The following is a 7,619-nucleotide window of genomic DNA, read 5'->3' on the forward strand; positions in this document are numbered from 1 at the left end:
CAGAGAGAGAGCTAAGACCACAGATTCACCCGTTCTGAGCTTTTAACCCCACCTTACTATCTGAGTGCCCTCTCCAAACACACATGCTGGGAGCACACACAGACCTCTCTTTCTGAAATACCTAAGGTTAACATACACATATTCTAGCTCCATATCCATACTGAAGATGAACACCATACTTCGGCGAGTCCCATTCCAATGCTCTCTGCTGATTCAATCATGACCTTTCATAGCACCTCCCCTCCCAGTAGAGAATCCAGAGTATGGTCACTTACTGCATTTAGTGGTTATGTGGCTATAGAGTTTTTCAAGTGACTGACTGGAAGTAGTTCACAAAGGAACCACTCTCAGATGTGTGGTGACTGAACCTGAGTTTTTCATTACAACCTGAATAACTGAAATTTACTTTAAAACTGTATTTGAAAAATAGATTCAGGCCATGTGGTGGTGGTACATGCCTTTGATTCCAGCACTAGGGAGATCACTGTGATCAAGGCCACCCTAGTCTATAAGGTGAGTTCCAGAACACCCAGAGCTGTCACTCAGAGAAACACTATCTCAAACAAAAACCGATAAATAAATATGTTCAGAAACTGAATTGCTTTATACCACTATTTTTAAAAATTTCAAAAATAAAGAAATTTATTAAAACAATCCAAGGGGCAGAATGTAGCCTCAGACCAGGTGTTCTCCTAATAAGGTGTAGGATCAGAAGTGATACAGGTTTTAAATGTTTCTGGACTTTGGAATATTTGCTTATATATACTGAAGTAGCTTCAGGATAGGACCCAATTCTAAACCTGAAATCCATGCATGTTTCACATACACCTTCTACACATACTTTGAAGGTAACTTTATATGAAGTTTTGGTGAGCTTGAGGTTTGAGTGTGGCCTGTCACATGAGGTAAGGTATGCAATTCTCTATTTTTGGGATTAGAGCACAATGCCAAAAAATGTTGACTTCCTATTCCTGGATTATTTGCTAATTTATATTTATTAAGCAGTCAAATGAGAACAGTATTGACATACATAAATCTAACAAAAGCTCACCAAATACGTATGTGAAACTCTTGGAAGAGTATGGAATACAGACATTTTCATATTTTAAAAAGGCAATATGGTGGTCATATCTATGTCACTGATGCCTTCAAGAAGCATCCTCACATACCTGTCAATCGACAAATATATGGAAAGAATAACGGCAAAACAGATGGAGATTAGAACGGCCTCATGCTAAGCGGCTCCTACTGTTACAACTGAGTTTACACAACTTTATTTTTTAAATTTTCTAGAGCTTTGCAGGCTTCAAAACCACAGATGTGAATCTATTAAGATGGCTCTGTCAGAGTCTTGGTAGATCTTGATTTTATAACTGTAATAAGCACAAGGCACAACCCAACTGTACACTGTGCGGCAAGGATGCTCACTGGTTTCCTCCAGTGCTCTACCTTCAGCCTGCATTTCAAGGAACTGCTTTCCAACACGTGTCTCTAGATCATTCTTGGCTCTTAGAGGTCTCTCACTGTGCTAGAGGTTTTATGCTTTTAGTTCCCAAACAGCACCATCAGAAGACAGCTTGCTTTAAATATCCCTTCCAGTTTGGTCCTTCATTCCAGCATTACTTTCCCCCCACTATGGCACTTTGACTTTCATGAGGTAAAACTCAGGGATGCTTCTCTCTGACAGGCAGTAATGGAGGCCCAACAAAGACGTGTCATAGCTGTCAAAGTCCCCAAGGCCTCCCAAATCATCCATGAATGCACACACGCACAGCAAAACCACATGGTTCTGTTTTCAGGGATGTATTTGGAATGCTGCAAGGCTTTTCAACCACAGGAGTATCTGTGAATTTAACACTTCTTCAGATGGGAAACATTTCCTTCAAAGACACATGGAAACAGTTAGGCTGTGCAACTCCATGGTAAGACCTTGCAATTGTAAGACGCCTGTGGTGGTTTGAATAGGAATGGTTCCCATTGATTCATATGCTTAGCCCATAGGGAGTGGCATTATTAAGAGGTGTGGCCTTGTTGGAGTGGGTGTGGCCTTGTTGGAGGAAGTGTGTCACTGTGGAGGCGGGCTTTGAGGTATCATATATGCTCAAGCTAGGCCTTGTGTGCAGTCTTTCCTGCTGTCTATGGATCCAGATGTAGAACTCTCAGCTCCTTCTCCAGCACCATGTCTGTCTGCATGCTGCCATGTTTCTTGCCATGATGATAATGGACTGAACCTCTGAAACTGTAAGCCAGCCCCAATGAAATATTTTCCTTTATAAGAGTTGCTGTGGTCATGGTGTCTCTTCACAGCAACAGAAACCCTAACTAAGACAATGCCATTTGTATTTAGGGTTTCTTCGTCTTCCTCATTGCATGATTAGTGAAAGGTCTTAAGGAATGCCATTAAATGGCTTCTGGTTTGCATGGGGAAAAAATGAGTTTTCCTAAACAGTCTTTATGCTATATATACAAATACCAATCAAAACATCAAGATATTAATGTAGAAAAACATTATTGTAGATGGTTCTTAATTGAAACATATTTTTCTTAATTTTCCCTTTTCCTGTATGAGCAAACACAACTCAGAAAGGTGTTTGGTTGGGGATGCTTGTTCTGTGTAGTGTGCTGTGCTGATTTGGCTGTCCTGCAGACTAAAATACACTTGTTTCCATTCAAGCTGCTTCTGAGGATGATCAGAGCACAGCAGTTGATCAGAGAACAGCAGATCGCTGCTCTGTCTCCCTGCTAACCCTGCTCACAGGTGCATGCCTGTCTCCAGGAAATGAGCTCTCCAGAGAGGTTTACTGATCCTTTCTGGTTAAGTAACAACTAGAGAATTTACTTAGGCAGAAAGCTGCATCACAGCATTCCTCCATTAGGAAGAATGTAAAACCAACCCACAGGGAATTAAATACACTGTTTGGGATGGAGTCAGTCTGACACTCAAGTTAGGCTTGAAGCTCTGGTTTGAGTGTGATGTCTAACTTATAACCTTCATTCTTTGGCTTTATAGTTGTTGCATTTCAGAGAGGAACCATCCCCTTTGTTCCGAAGCTACACAGCCACCCTACCATTAACACAACCACGAGACCCGGAGCCCAGGTCCTCTCCTTGGAACATCTACATACAGCTGTCACAGGACAGGGGCCTGTGGCTGTCAGTGGACAGGAGCCTGTGGTACTAGACACTCTCCACGCCGAAACCTGGAGCTGCACCTAGATCATCCTGACTCTCGGAAAGATACTAAAAAGGGCTTTGAAAGCAGCGAAGAGAGAAACATTTGAGACACTAGGACCTCAAAGGTTAAGATGGAAAAAGTCTACATGAAGCATTGTCATGAAAATAATGTAATTCTGAGGCTGGAGAGGTGGCTCGGTGATTAAGAGCACCTGTTGTTCCTCCAGGGGACCCCAGTTTGATTCCCAGCACCCAACTTATCAGTTCACAACTCCAGTTACAGGATACACAGGGCATGGACGTACATGCAAGCAAATCACTCATACACATAAGATAAAAGAAGTAGATCTTAAAAACGCAAGTTTGAAAATATAATTCTGAAATACACTGGGGTGGGAACTGGAGAAATGGCTCAGAGCACCTGCTGTGGAACCCTGAGGACCTGAGTTTGGATACCAAGCACCTACAGGAAAACCTGGGTGTGGTCACACATGCCTGTGACCCCACAGCTTTGGGGAGCAGAGACAGGAGGATCCCTGGTGCATGCTAGCTACCAGCCTAGTCCCAATTCAGTTGAGAAACCCTGTCTCATGCAGAAAGTAATAAAGCAGGACACCCGGCCTTCTTCTCTGGCCTCTGTACACACTCCACTTCCACAGATATACAGCGTGACAACGACATCCTTTAACTTAGTCATTTCCTGATAATAGCTAACAGAGCACAAAGCACTGAGAGCGTGAGAGGAGAGAGTCATGGAGGTGGTCCGGAAAAGGGGCATGCTGCTTTAGAAGGGAGGAGAAGAGGGAACAGTCATGAGCAAAGATGCAGGGGAGAGGCTGGGCTTAGGGGGTGGTGTCCAGGAAGTAGAAACAGAAGGGAACAAGGTCTCTGAACAAGCAGCAAACCCACTTTGCACCCACTTCACAACCTGGAAGGTGAACTTCCAGGACTGAGACCATCAACCACCATCACCACCACCCTGAAGTGGAGGGTGCCCTGCCTCCTTGTGCCCAGCACACAGCAAACAGACCGCTCGGTCAACGACGGCTCTTTGCATTGCTCTGGAAGCTGAGCCATTCTTGACAAGGCTATTCTAGAAACTTCATTTTTAAGCCAGACCAACCAACCTCCAAATAAACCATGGAAATGTTGAGGACAGTGACAGAAGAGGCTATGGTTATACTTACGGAACAGTCAACAGGGATCGTAGCAATTTCTTGGGGTGTGTTTGGGAGGAAGTGAAGATTATGTGGTTGCCACTAGATATTTAAAAGGTCAGATCCGTGAGAATCCATTAATTTCAAACCTTAGCTACTCTTTAGGTAAAACATGCTTGAGTCCTAGGCTTTCTAACAATGCTTTAGAAAAGCTTCTCCCAAGCCATGTTCATTATAAAATAAACAGCTCTTGGGGGGTGGGGGTGGGCAGAAGCTGTTTCCCGTTCCTCCCATCCTCTGAAGATATAGGGACAACTCTGAAGATATAGGGACAATGACACAATAAAAGGCAGGGTAGACCTGAAGGTAGTGTGTGTGTAGGTCAGAGATCAGCTGCTTGTGTCCTGGATGCTGCCCACCTTATTCTGAGATGAAGACCCTCATTGGTTATGGGCTTGCCAATTTGACAAGGCTAGATGACCACTAAGATTCATCTGTCTTTGCCCTTGAAACTACAAGAGCATATGCCACCGTGTGTGTCTGTTTTTTTTTTTTACAGGGATTCTGTAGATTGAACTCAGGACCTCATGGTGTGGGGCAAGCATGTTCCCATTCCAGAAGGCAGAAATCAATATTCCCAGGCACCTCCTCACTGATTGCATATCAATCACTATTTCTCCCCCATGGAACACAGCAAAGCCCTGAACTGGTCACTACTCAAGAAGCAGTGTATCTCACTTAAGGAAAAGCACAGCTCCCAGGACTCAGGTCTTCATCTTTATACAACACTGCTGGAGATCTATAAATGTAGCACAAGTGTTACTGCATTTTCAACACTTCGGCCATAACATGCATCGCCCCTCCTGTAGGCTAAACAAATATTCCATGCTGACCTTAAAAAGAACATTCATTTAGAGTTCCAACCATAAAACTTGAATAGAGATATTCATCCTCTCTTATTTTCTTTTACCAAAGTGCACAATTACCACTTAAATGCACAGTTATTGCCAATTCTGTACTAGCTAATAGGGGATTTAAATAAGATTAAAAAGGATTAGTGTGGAGGGCAGATGGAGGGTAAAATGTGCCTGCCAATCATCCAACAGCTAAGGTTTGGATATGTCTTAGGAGAACACAGTATCATAACACTCTAAAGCTGTCATTGACTTTTTAAACAAAACTATAGCATTTTAAGAATTGCTGTACCAGCTAAAAGCAAAATAGAAAAAAAAAAAAAAAAGAAAGAAAAGAAAAAGATTCCACACTAGTCAAGTGGCAGACATATTTACAGAAATCAAAAGAGGGATTATTGTAATGGGAAAAGAAGAGATTCCCCCACCCATAGTCTGGACCCCATGCAGCCCTGGCTGGCTTTGAATTTGGCTAGCAGCTCGTTGATAGATTTTGAATTCTTGGTCTTCTTGCCTTCACCTTCTAAGTGTTAGGACAGATTGAGCCAGCAGCCCAGGCAGGAAAAGATTCTGCCTCAGAGTGTAAAGCCACAAAGATAGCTCGTGCTAACATTCACATATTGTTTAAAAGTTAATTAATGAATGAATCCACAACATGGAGAGAGACTCCACACTCTGCAGGGTGTGTGTGTGTGTGTGTGGGGGGGGGGCTTCCTCAGGGAAGCCTCCCTAGTCCATCACTGTCCACAGGTTGAAAGTAACTTCTATTCCCACTATCACGTTTACTCCATTGGTTGTTTTTCTGATTAAAATAAGTGACCTCTGTGAGACTCCTGAGCCATTACAACAAATGACATGGTGACAACAAGCGACATTATGCAGTGACAGAAATCCCTGTGCTCCACAGCTGTGTTTAAATTAAAGGCCCAATTGTGTCTAAAAAGAGCCAGGCTTTATCTGGAGCACTCTGATCCTTGTGACTTAGCTAAGTCTCTAGGAGCAGATGTCAAGGGGTTGGGGGAGGGGGTCTGACCTGGAAGGGTGGATCTCCTGGGCTTGGAGAGGACAGCTAGGCCGCCACAGAGGGGCTCAGCTTTCACCTGCTTGCAACCTGGAATGCACCAAGGAGGTCTGGAGTTGGACCTTCTTTCTCTCTTCTCCAATTCCACTTTATGAGATATGAACTCAGTTCCGCTTCCCTCCCCAGGTCCAGTCCCGTGCCTCACTCCTAAAAGTAGTTTCCACTCACCCGGAACACCCGGAGGATGTGTAGGGGACCCAGGGCACCAGCTCAGCCTAAGGAGCCCTCTGCAGACGTGTAACGAGAGGACAGTGCCAAGTCCTGGAAGCCCTAGGAAGCCTGGAGAACTCTAGGGAGAGTCCTGGGGAGCCTGAGGGACCCTAAGAAGCTTAGGAAGCAGGGAGAGCCTGGCCCCTGCCGGCGTCCTCCAGTCCCCTAGCCCGCCGCTCCGCCCTGGGACCCTCCTCCCTCCCGCCCGCCCGTACCGGCGTCCAGGTCCCGCCTCCCGGCGGAGAGTGGCCCTGGCTGGACAGGGCGCCGAGGCGACATGCCGGGCGACTTCGATGCTCAGGTCGGCCTGGGTCCCGCAGCCTGCTCGGGATTACCCGCCGGCGCCGGCAGCTTACCTCGTTCGCTCCCTTGTGAAGCTCCAGCGCAGTGTGTGTTTCGTATCCTAGGAAACGGCCAGGGCGCGCCAGCCCGTGCGGCTTGCCGGCTCACGCCACGCCCACGGAGGGCGGGGTCTGGCGCGACACGCCCCGCCCACCACCGTAGGCCTCGCCTGGCCAAACTAGTCTACCTGGTCACTTTTCTTTTTTAAATGACTAACAGCGTTTATTTATTCTTAAAACATTTTTTTTTATTATACGATTGTCACCTTGAAAATATGCATATTTATATAAGTCGCCTCTATAATAGGGATCTTCTAGATGTTGCTGGCTTTCACAATGTGTAAGGTTTCAGATGCTGTGAGGAAGTATATTGAAACTGACAAGCGAGAGAGCGGCATAGTGAACTTGGACACATATGACGTAGCATGTTGGAAGTGTGCTAGGTCCCTGTATCTGTTCCACTGGCACGAAGGAGGAATACTTCACCCACCGTGAACAAACCCGACGTGGCTACAGGTTACGAACCAGACTTGATATTAATATGTAAATCAAAGGAGGAATTGACACACAAATGTTAGACACTTTAAAATGAATAGATTACTCATCAAATACTGCAGAATAAGCTAAGTCTATCGTTAAAGGCGGTGTTTAATCCTATATCAAGTAATTTTGCATAGCTTATATGAAGTAGTTTGCACAGTTTCCATGTCATATGGCTTTAATAAATAAGGCACTGAGTTCTGTG

The 7,619-nt window shown here is 45.0% G+C and overlaps 1 protein-coding gene across 1 annotated transcript in view; it reads right to left on the reverse strand.

The window, feature by feature from the left end:
• Mak (male germ cell associated kinase) overlaps positions 1–6,906 on the reverse strand; it is a 52,937-nt gene extending 46,031 nt beyond the window's left edge. Inside the window, exon 1 of the mRNA XM_036186796.1 lies at positions 6,749–6,906. The gene's annotated coding sequence lies outside the window, so the exon portion shown is untranslated. The remainder of the gene's footprint in view (positions 1–6,748) is intronic.
• Between the last annotated feature and the right edge of the window lie 713 nt (positions 6,907–7,619).

This window comes from Onychomys torridus, chromosome 5 (genome assembly GCF_903995425.1).
Source record: "Onychomys torridus chromosome 5, mOncTor1.1, whole genome shotgun sequence".
NCBI lineage: Eukaryota > Metazoa > Chordata > Mammalia > Rodentia > Cricetidae > Onychomys > Onychomys torridus.